The following is a 12092-nucleotide window of genomic DNA, read 5'->3' as shown; positions in this document are numbered from 1 at the left end:
TCAACCACTGCGCCACCACGGAAGCCCTTGTAATAACTTTTAATGAGGTATAATCTGTAAAAATACTGAATCACTATGCTGTACACCTGAAACTAATATAAGATTGTAAATCAGCTATACTGTACTTCAATTTTTTAAAAAGCCAAAAAAAAATTCTTCAGTTCTAATCACAAGAGAAAGCCAAGCCCAAAAGCTCAATGAAGCAACGTGGAAACACGACCCCAAGTCGCCTCAACCTCCCGCCGCCCCCCCAGCGTCCCCCCCCATCACCCCACCACCCAGAAAAGACAAGGTCCTAGAGGGGGAGGGTGGTTTCAGACCTGCCAAAGGCCCCAGCTGTCTGCTTCCAGGGGCATCTAAACGTAACTCCCATACCTGCCCCCACCCCGCCCCACTTCTGCTGCAGGGAGCACCCTCTCCCCCCACTTGGGGGCTGGAGACTCCGAAGGAAGACGAGGAGAGAAGAGAATGGAGAATCAGACACCAGAAAAACTTTGGGGGATCCAGGGCGGGGAGGAGTGCTGAGAGAAGCGGGGACGAAGCAGGGGGTGGGGTGGGGCAGGGGCGGGAGAGCCTCTGCGGAGTGGCCACGCCCTCCCCGCCCCTCCAGTCTCGCGCTCCGGGCCCTCCCTCTCCTCCCCCTGTCCTCCCCCTCCTCGTCCTACAGCTTCTCCTCGCCGGGTGGATGGCGGCGGCCAGAGTCGGAGCCCCAGCCGCGCTGCCCGTGAGTGACCGCCCCCAGGGGACAGACGGGGAGGCATGGGAGCCCCCTCTCCGGGGTGGGTTACCCCCGGTTTGCTGGGAAAGTTTGAGAAGGGGGGCCGCAGCCGACGTCGCGGGACGCAGGCATCTCCCGGGCAGGCTGGGTGCGCCGCGCGGTGCCCCTTCTCCCCCTCGCCGCCCTCGCAGCCCCCAGAGGGCAGCGCCCGCACGGGGTGAGCCCCACCCGGCTTCCCGTCTACACCACAGCTCTGGGGCTGCTGCTGTGACCTGGGTCCCGCTCTCAAGAGAAAGAAAACTCAAGCAGGAAAGAAAAGAATCTAGACTCAGCTCCAAGGGGGGGCGGGGGGCGGGGACTCGTTCCAGCCCGTGCGGCCCTGGCCTCCCGGCCCAGGGTCACCAGCCCCGGTCCTCCATCCCTCCCCCGGGAGGCTCAGCATCCCCCCACCCCCAGGACTCTCACTTTACTTGTGTTTTCCTGGCTCCTGTTACTCATGCTGCTACCTTCTCCACCCCCGTCCCCCCCCATCTTTCTCCGGGAGGCTCCTGTCCCACTGGCTGATATCTCCAGCCTGGTGCCCCCTCCAGCCCTAGAAGGCGATGACCCAGGCCAGGGAGCCATATCCACAGGGGTCTTCACACTTGCCCAAAGATTTCCTGCAGGAAGGACTTTAAGTAGGAGTTGATGTTCGATCCCCTGGCCGCACAAATCATGCCTTGTGTGTCCAAGGGGAAATGAAAATATATTCCTCCTTGGGATTTTACTATTTCTGTTGGACATCTTTTTTTTTTTAACCTCTCTGACTGTGCTTTCTTCCAATAATAATGATACGTCATTTAATTAGCCTTTCTAATTCTGAAAGAAACAGGAAAAAATAATAAAGAAAAAAATAGAGAAAAAGAGTGCTTGCTAAAATACTGTGCAGAACCTGATCTTTGGAAAGTAAAGACTTCATTCCATACTTAACTGTTTTAGTGGGAGATGAGAGTTCACTGTAGCTTATTTTCGGACTACCCCAAACAGATTATTGCAGCCTCTCCCAGGCTAGAAGTTTTCATTTGCCTGACATAAACCGCAGTGTTTGTTGGCATTCTCCAGCCTGGCTACTCACCCTGCATTTCTCTTCCCTCCTACTAGCCCTCCTCTCCATCCCTCTCCCAACTCCCTGACTCCCACTTTCTCATAAACAGGAGTTGTGAAAACAAGGCAGTGGAAGAGGCAAAACTGAGCAGGATCGCAAAGAAAAAAACAGCCTCACTTACTTTAATCCTGAGGCTGTTGCTTCAACTTGACTCCATTTGGGTAGAGGAATGTTTAGTTCACTTGTGTGGTTTTTATGTCTGTTCTCATTAGGGTTGAATCAGTGTTTCCATGACAGCCTTAGTTCTCTGGGTGCTGAGAAGGAGCTTGTTAATTCTCAGATGGGTCTGCTCAAGCCTGGAATCTGGAGGTTTTTGGATTATTTCTTTTAAGGGGTTGATCGGGCTTGATATTACAAACTTCTGCCCACTCACTCAGAACTGGAGCAGACGGGGGCAGCCTGAACTGGGGTTTGCTTCCACGTGACCAAGGAGGAAAAAGCTTTCCTAAGGAGTGAGCTGTCTGAACAGGACTGTGGGGAGTGTTGAACTTTTATTGTTTTTAGGGAGAATGCCCTTCTCAAGAACGTAAGCCATTCCTGTTTCTATATAAACAATAAATGTGGTTGTCACATATGTCTTAGATCAGCTTCAGAACAACCCGTCAAAACAGGTCAAGGTGTTGAACTATTCAGAAATAAAGATTTTTTAAAAAATGAATTTCATTGGAAAGAAACTTCTTTATTTTAAAAAGGATATAATTCATTTTTCTCTGCTGATTGAGTGGGGTAGTTCCCCATTAGTATGAATTAGTAAGGTTTTACTGTGGTTTCAAAATGTCATTGGTAAGAAAGTGTTGTGACTTCCATTCAAAAAGAAAGCCCTTAAAAGTTTTGAACTTGTTTGGCCCTGGTGCTTAGAAAAACAATGCACTCAGATAAAAATCTTCAGTCTCTTCCTCTTCCTGAGAATTTTAAATAGTGTATTTAATGTCCCAGAAGTCAGCCTCATACTATTTGCAAAGAAATTGCCTTTCTGCTGTGTTCAGCTTTTGTACCACCTCATGGAATCTTGTTAAACTGGGTGGTTTGCCATCATGCACAAGGGTTTGCTGTGCAGCCCCAAATGGCTGCTCTGGATTCTGGGGATGTAATGAAGGCTGGCTGATGGAGCAGGTGGTCTGGACGGTGAGATGAAGGCTGCATCCCCAGTTAGCCAATAGAAAGCAGCCAGCTATCATCTGACGGGTCAGATGAGTTGGAAACAGACGAACAGTGGAACCTGCAGAGGAGAAAGGAGGGAAGGGGTTATTTTTACTTCTTATTTGTTTTAAGAAGTAAACCTAAAGGAATATGATGTGGCCTTTTAAAATCATGTTGTACAAGGATACCAAATTATATAGACATGCTTAGGGTATTTTGTTAATTTTTTTTTTTTTTTTTTTTTTTTTTGTGGTACATGGGCCTCTCACTGTTGTGGCCTCTCCCGTTGCGGAGCACAGGCTCCGGACGCGCAGGCTCAGTGGCCATGGCTCACGGGCCCAGCCGCTCTGCGGCATGTGGGATCTTCCTGGACCGGGGCACGAACCCGTGTCCCCTGCATTGGCAGGCGGACTCTCAACCACTGCGCCACCAGGGAAGCCCTGTTTTGTTAAAATTTAAAAGCAGGTTATGAAATAGAAAGCATTGTATCTCACTCTTTGAAAATACACCCCCAAAATACTGGAATTGTATGCCTGAAAATGGATGGTGGGATTACAGGTACTTTTGATTTTCTCTGTGCTTGCCTGTATTTCTCAACATTTTTACAATAGTAATAGCTAACATTTATTGAGTATAAAGCACATACATATAGTATTTCATTTTAAAACTCTTTGAGGTAAGTACTAATATTATTCTCATGCTATAAGATTCAGAAACTAGAATCAGAGGGTTGCATAGCTACTATGTGCTAGAATCAAATCTTGAAATCAGGTCAGTGGCCAAAGTCTATTCATATCAATCACTGCTGTCTACCATCTCCATGCACATGTATTATTATTATTATTTTTTAAATTTAATTTATTAATTTATTTATTTATGGCTGTGTTGGGTCTTGGTTGCTGTGCACGGGCTTTCTCTAGTTGCGGCGAGCGGGGGCTACTCTTTGTTGCGGTGCGTGGGTTTCTCATTGCGGTGGCTTCTCTTGTTGGGAGCACGGGCTCTAGGCGCGCGGGCTTCAGTAGTTGTGGCATGTGGGCTCAGTAGTTGTGGCTCATGGGCTCTAGAGCGCAAGCTTAATAGTTGTGGCACACGGGCTTAGTTGCTCCGCGGCATGTGGGATCTTCCCGGACCAGGGCTTGAAGCCGTGGCCCCTGCATTCGCAGGCAGATTCTTAACCACTGTGCCACCAGGGAAGTCCAACATGTATTATTATCGTTATTTTAATTATAAGAAAAAATAGAAAAGGAAGGGAAAGTAATTTGTGGTTCAGTAAGAACTGATATTTTGATTAATTGTAAAATACCTCTATCTCCCATCTCTTCCATCTCCCACTGTCACTTCTCTTTGGAAGTCCTTGGGAATTGCTCCAGACTTAGCCAGAGGTAGCTCACCTTCCCTTGGGAGCCAGCTATACCCATGAGAAATAATCCAGAATTCCTCAGACGCTTCCTGGACAGCCTGGAATTCCAGGAACCCCATGGGATTCTGGAACAGTCCTGGTAAAAGGCAGAATTTTTAAAGACCAGCAAATTATGTCTTCAGAGCCCTACCAGTATGGGTGTTCATTTTTCTTGGCATTGTCAGGGGAGTGAGATGGGTAGGAAGGCCCAGGGAAAGCTGCCAGGCTCCCATTTATCTTATCTACGTGTTATATGGAATGTCAGGATAGGTAGGTCAAGGATTTACCATGGAACAGGAAAGGAAGAGAAAAGTGTATTGCTTCTCGATGTTTATTACTGTGAAAACACAATAATAAACTATTTTTTGGAAGCCTGGCTATGTGGGTGATCCCACGCATTGGCAAGATGAACCAGAGATGGAGATGTTCTGGGGATAGCTCTGGGGAAGAAGCCCACATCCTGTACCACCAGGTATCCTCACAGGCAACCAGGCCCCTAGAGGTCACCTTATCCATCCTCTTCCTGGAATATACCTAAAGATGGGCTTTTCTAAAACACTTGGTCATTCAAATAACACACCTTAAGTAGGAGGCTTTATCTCTTTTATTCTTCAAGGAAAAGTTTTCTGAAAGGCTGATGCTTCTAAATCACCTTCTTGTTGAAAAAAAATTGTTAAGAGTCAAGGATCTCTTTCCCACATTATCACACTTGGAACAAAATCCCAGATCTTGTATCTGTTTGACCATATGAGAAATGTCTTTGTGGTCTCAGTGCCAGGAATAGTTCTTGTGAACAACTTGTCTGTTTTGTCTTGTGGGTGCTGTGAATCCTTTAATTGACGTTTCCCATTTCCTATTTGGCCAAAAGGAAGACAGGGCCAACTTAGTGGCCTACTTCTAGCATATGCATAGGACTTTATGGCCTGTACTTCGAATAACTAATAACATTATTATATACCTTCTATTTCCTATGTATACTTGGTTCCACCTTTCTCACCTACTTTACCTTGTTTTGTTTTATTTATCCAGTGCATTTTGGAGGCTGCTACTTCTGATACCCCACTCCTTCCTTCTGAGTTCATATCAATGGAAATTTAGAAGTTCTTTCATAGAAGGAAGGCCTTTGGTAAACTTTAAAATATTTATATTGCTGAAAATGTCTTTATTTTGCTCTTATAAATGAGAGTTTGACTGAGTGTGGAATTCTGGACTCATAATTATTTTCCTTCAGTATTTGGAACATATTACATAATTGTCTTCTTTTCGTCTATTGCTACTCGTAAGAATACCAAATAACCTTGGGCAAGTTTCCTAATTTCTCTTAGTCTCCTTGTCTATAAAATAGATAATAGTATCCACTTTAAGGATAATGTATGCAGAATGTTAGAATAGTGCCTGCCATATAAGGAAGCACACAATAATTGTTAGCTATTACAATTACTTTTATAGTTTTTCAGAATTTCGTGGCTTTCTTGGATTTTACTAGTTCATATAAATGTTAGTTTGTCTAGTTGCACACAGGCAAAAAATCATGTTGGTATTTTTATTGATTTCATTCAATTTATATTCCAGAGAACTGACACCTTTACAATATCAGGTCTTCCCATCTTTTCCTTTTATTCAGGTGAAAGATGACTGGTGATTTCCTCCATAACTGTTTTACACAGCTCTTGCTATATTTATTTTGTATAGGTTTTGTTGATGTTATAAATGTCTTTTTTTCTTATTATAATTTCAAATTGATTATTTGCTGGCCCATAGAAACGTTCCTGATTTTTGAATTTTGATCTTGTATCAAGCATCCCAGTTGACTTCTCTTATTAGTTCTAAGAGTCTGTATGTAGATATTCTCGAAATCTCTAGGTAGACAATCACAAAATAATATTTGTCTTTTCTTTTTAATTCCTTATGACCATATCTTTTTCTTATCTTATTGCATTGGGTAGACCCGCAGTACAGTATTTAATAGTAACAGTGATGGCGAACATCCTTGTCTTCGTACTGTCTTGTAACAAGTGCTTTTAAAATTTCTCCATTAATCGTGAAGTTTGCTTAAGTTTCCAGTAGATATTCTTTATTAAATTAAGGATGTTCCCTCTATTAATATTTTTTAATAACTTAAACATTTTATCATGACTGAGTATTGATTTTATGTAATGCCTTAATGTTTTTATGTAAATTATATGAGGTGATATAATTTTCTTTCTTAATATTATAAAGTGATAATATGAGTATATGTAATTACTTTGAGTCATACTCACATATATATATATACACATATACAGATGTGTTCTTTTATTCTATGGGATATCATTTGCTAGTATTTTGTTTAGGATTTTTGCAAATGTTCATAAGTGAAACAATTGGTCTATAATTTTCTTTTTTTAAAAAATATGGTTTGGTATCAAGTTTATATTAGTTCCATGAAATAAGTTGGGAAACTTTTTCTCTTTCATATGTATTTTTCTTAAGCAGTTTGTGAGAGATAAAGACTATTTCTTAGAAGTTTGGTAAAATTCATTGTAAAATCCTCTGCACTGCTTAGTCAGGGTATGTGTGTCAAGTTTTTGACAATGAAGTTTCATAAATGATTATTGATAGATTTGATCTATTTCTTTTTGATCCAGTTTTGATAATTTGTTTGTTTAGATGATCCATTTCATGTGTTCTCAAATTTATTAGCATAAATTTATTCATAATTTTCTTTTATGGTTTTTATAAATATTGACTATGTTTTAAGATATGTTCCCTTTTTAGTTCTTAATATTTTTGTTGTTGTTGTTTTAATTTATTTATTTTATTTATTTTATTTTTGGCTGTGTTGGGTCTTCGTTGCTGCGTGTGGGCTTTCTCTAGTTGTGGCGAGTGGGGGCGGCTACTCTTTGTTGCGGTGCGTGGGCTTATCATTGCAGTGGCTTCTCTTGTTGCTGAGCATGGGCTCTAGGCGCACGACCTTCAGTAGTTGCAGCACGCGGGCTCAGTAGTGGTGGTGCACGGGCTTAGTTGCTCAGCGGCATGTGGGATCTTCCCGGACCAGGGCTCGAACCCGTGTCCCCTGCATTGGCAGGAGGATTCTTAACCATTGCGCCACCAGGGAAGCCCCTTAATATTGTTTATTTGTGCCATCTCTTTTTAAAAATTAATATAGAAGTCTACTTAATTAGTCTTTTGATAGAAGCAGCTTCTTTCTTATCTATACTTTTTGCTTTTCATTTCTTTTTTTTCCTGTTATTTTTATTATTTTTTCTTTCCATTTCTAGCTACTTGAGTTAACTTCTAGCTCATTTATTTTTTGTTTTTCAATAAATGCAGTTTAGAGAATTCCCTGGCGGGCCAATGGTTAGGACTTGGCACTTTCACTGCCATGGCCCGGGTTCAATCCCTGGTCAGGGAACTAAGATCCCGCAAGATGTGTGGCACGGCCAAAAAAATAAATGCATTTTAAAGCTATAAAGTTAGCTCTACATGTTGCTTTAGCCACATCATACAAGTTTTGATATGTGTACTTTCATTACCACTTGGCTCTAGACTTTTTTTTTCTATTATAACTTTTTTTTTAATTGGGGTATAGTTGTTTTGCAATGTTATGTTAGTTTCTACTGTACAGTGAAGTGGAGTTCCCTGTGCTATACAGCAGGTTCTCATTAGTTATCTATTTTATACATATTAGCGTATGTATGTCAATCCCATTTTCATATTTCTTTTATTTTCTTTTTAACCCATGGATTTAATTTTCCATTTTCAACTTTTAAAAAAGCTTTTTCTTAACTTTATTTAAATTATTGTTGATTTCTAATTTAGTTGCATTATGAAAAGACAGCATGGTTTGTATAATAGCAATCCTCTGTGTCCGATTACATAAACAATTTTTCCAAATATTTCATGTGTGGTTTAAAAGAAAAATATATTCCCTGCTTGGTGGCTGTAGCATTCTATATCAATCTAACAGGTCAAACCTATTAACTGTGTTTTTCAAATTTCTCATGTTCTTTCTGATTTTCTTTTGCCTGCTTTCCGAGTTCTCTTCAGTTTCTTGAGAAAGGAATGTTAAAATCTTCCACTCTGTGGATTTGTCAATTTCTCCTTGTAATCCGTCAATGTTTATGCAAGTTCACGATTGTTATTTCTCTGGGGTGAATTTATCATGTTATGTACTGTCCTCTGTTGATGCTTTTGGCATAAATTCTATTTTGCCTGAAATTAATGTTGGTATACCTACTTCCTCTTGGTTATTACTTTTTGTATGTCTTTTTATATCCTTTTATATTAACTTCTCTCTACAATTTTGCCTTAATTGTTAATCTTAGGAACAGTTTTTATGTGTAGCTTCATTTTCATTTTTATTATAACCTGAAAATGTGTCTTTTTAATAATTGAGTTTAAACTTTTACATTCTTTGTAATTTATATGCATTTGACCTCTTTCTGCCGTCTTAAGTTTTTGTTTTTCCTATTTAGCATTTTTTGTTTGCTTCTTTTATACTTCTTTGCATAGTTTTCTTTGGATTGATCATGTTTTATATATTCCTACTTCTGTCAACTGTTTTGAAAGACAAAATTCTATTTGTATTACCTTTTAGTATTCATAACTTTTTAACATGTGCATCCATTGAATCTAAAGTTAATCAATTTCTCTATTTCCTGTCAACAATGCAGTGGCCTTAGATGGCTTTAAACCTAATCTGCCTCTCTTCTGATCTTCCTGGTTATTGTGGTCTAGTGGTTTAATCCCACATTGTGTATAGTCCTCTCCCCACCCCTGCAACTAGTCATCATTGTTATTTCCACTTTTTTTTTTCTTTTTTACAGTCAAAATTTATTTAACTTTACCAATTTCTTATCTCAACATTGCTTCTTGCATACCATTCTATACTTCTGTGTTCATTTTCTTCATACTAATAATTTTTTCACTGAAGGTCTAGAGTTGTAATACTCCAATCTTGTGGGTAGTTTTGGTTTTGTTTTGAAATTGTCTTTATTCATGTCCCACTTGAGAGAGAATTTATCAAGGTATAGAATTCTAAGTCGATATTTTCCCCTCAGCGTTTTGTAAATTATTACTCCACTGTCTTTTCATCTCAGTTGTTCCTTATGGGAAATCTCTTTTCGGTCTGCCATTCCTTTGCAGGCAATTTATTTTCTCTCTTGGAGACTTTCAGTCTGATCTTTTTGTCTTTCATGTTGTGCCTTTTCATTATAATGTGTCCAGGGATAGTCTGTTTTTATATATCCTACTTGGAATTCAGTGTGCTCGTTAATCTGAAGACTCATCTCTGTTTTCATATCTAAAGGTTTCTCAGTTGTTTTCTCCACAAATCTATTTTAAAGTAATTATTGAGCACTTATTGTGTATCAGGAATGCTTCCAGGTGCTAGAGATATAGAAATGAGCATAAGAGACAAACGCCCCTACCCTGATATTGAGTCCCTCATACTCTGTGTTCTCTCCTTTTGAAATACCCATTAGGCAAATGTTGAACCTTCTCATTTTATCTTCTATGCCTTCTTCGTCTAAGATTTCTCTTTCATACTACAATGGACGCTTGAACAATGCACGAGTTAGGAGTGATGACCCTCTGTGCAACTGAAAATCTGTTTATAACTTATAGTTGGCCCTTCATATATGCAGTTCTTTTGTATCTGCAGTTCCTCCAAGTCCGTGGTTCCACATCTCCCAGATTCAACCGTGGACCGTGTAGTACTGTAGTATTTACTGTTGAAAAAAATCTGCGTATAAGTGGACCCTCATGGTTCAAACCCATATTGTTCAAGGGTCAACTATATATATCTCTTTATCTCTCAGCTGTATTCTGAGTGATTTTTTTAGTTCTATTTTCCAGTTTATTAATTTTTTTCAACTGCATTTGGTCTACTGTTCAACCCATCCATTGTTTTTTTTTTAATTTAATGTCTATATATTTTTATTTCTAGAATTTCTATTTGGTACTTGATATCTACCTGTTCTTTTTTTTTAATATTATCTCTTTGCCTTTTAATTTCTAGTCCTTTTTATGTCTTACAGTATTTTAAACATGTTGTAGTTTTAGATTTTTTGTTATTTCTGCTTTTGAATTTTTAAATTACGATTCATTTTCTCTTGTGTCTTGCATCTTCATTAGGAGTTGTGTTCCATAGAAATCCTATGTACCTCAGGATTGCTAGCATAGCACTATAAAGTGATTTCACATTTGTTCCTGCTGATCCTCTCTGGGTTTTACCCATTCCAAATTAGCCTTTTTGTTAATGTCTTGGCATACAGGCCCTGTATAACCTGAAATTATGCATTTAAACCTTGTTCCTGCATTGTGCTGTAAGCCTGGATTTCAAATTTTTTTAGGTCACTCGTTTTCTACTCTTTGCCCAAGCAGATGACAAGCTTTCTTACGGTTTTCCTCAGATTGGCAAGTGATGTTCCTCTCGAACTCTTTCACTTATGAAGTAGGCCTTTATGACCTCCAGCCTTATGTAATTGCTTCACTGACAGCTCCTGGCATCAGGTGGCCATCAGGTGGACTCCCCCCACTGCATGCATGTCATTAAAGTCTCAGCCGCCAGCCATTTAGGCCTCTAACTGGTCTGGATGGTTCCATGAGGCCCTTAGCTTCAGCTTCCACTGACTGATCTGCTTTGACTTCCCTCCTTATTTCTGGTATCTGGAGATTTCTGTTTTATCTATGTTTTATGTGGTAATATTTGTTGTTACAGCTTTGTTCAATGTTTTGAAGTGTTTGGATTGGAAGGCGTAATTTCTTATGTCAACTCAACCTGTCATATTGATTGAAGTTTTTAACTACTGATTTTAAAGTTTTTATGTAAAGTAGAATACAAGTAAGTAAATGCATCTACGTTAGCCCCTGGATGTGAAATCCGCTGCTACTGAATGAATGCAGCGGAGAAGAGGCCCTAACAGTACAGTGTGCTAACACCAGCATCACAGGGGGACTCTGCACTGTGGGATGGTGTCTCACTCAACATCTGGCCACATGTTCTTAGTCCAGAAGGGATCTGAATTTCCTCAGCACCGTTCCAGTCCCCAAATGCTGTCCTTTAGATTCTTTATAGTAGATTAAAACCTTCTCACAATCAACCAGCATCCTAACTCATACCGATGTTGAGAAGAAAAGCCTTTATGGAGAGGTTCCTGTTCCCTTTGGTCATGGAGATGATGTTCTCTCTCCCCTGACATGTGTGTTTACTTGTGTCTCTAACAGTGCAGAGAGGTTTACATTGAAAAATTGATTCTTTACTTGTGGCTGATAGCATCTCTGGGAATGTTGATCGAGATCAGCAGAGCTTGTTTATAATGTTTAAAGAAATCTATATAGACATATCTTTCCCATAGCTCCCAACAAATTCTGTTATTTTAAGGAAACCAAAGCAGCAGTCATCTTTGGCCTTCTTCTCTGGCCCTCACATCTATGTGGTAATGGAAAAGAAATGGACTTAGGAGTCAAGCAGATCTGGGGTTGAATCCAAGCTTTGCCACTAACTTAGATGTGTGGCTCACTGGGTTCAGGCTGCTATGACAAAATACCGCAGACCAGGTGGCTTATTAACAATAGAGATTTATTTCTCACAGTTCTAGAGACTAGAAGTCCAAGATCAGGGTGCTGGCATGGTTCTGGTGAGAACCCTCTTCCAGGCTGCAGATGGCCAACTTCTGTCTGTGTGACTGCATGGTAGAAGGGGTGAG

The 12092-nt window shown here is 40.2% G+C and overlaps 1 protein-coding gene across 1 annotated transcript in view; it reads left to right on the top strand.

The window, feature by feature from the left end:
- The first annotated feature begins 670 nt into the window (after window positions 1-670).
- Window positions 671-12092, top strand: part of STON1 (stonin 1) — a 53346-nt gene continuing 41924 nt past the window's right edge. Inside the window, exon 1 of the mRNA XM_060169022.1 lies at window positions 671-724. The gene's annotated coding sequence lies outside the window, so the exon portion shown is untranslated. The remainder of the gene's footprint in view (window positions 725-12092) is intronic.

This window comes from Lagenorhynchus albirostris, chromosome 13 (assembly GCF_949774975.1).
Source record: "Lagenorhynchus albirostris chromosome 13, mLagAlb1.1, whole genome shotgun sequence".
Taxonomy (NCBI): Eukaryota; Metazoa; Chordata; class Mammalia; order Artiodactyla; family Delphinidae; genus Lagenorhynchus; species Lagenorhynchus albirostris.
The sequence above is the reverse complement of the archived record's forward strand: the minus strand, read 5'-3'. Positions and strand labels throughout refer to the sequence as shown.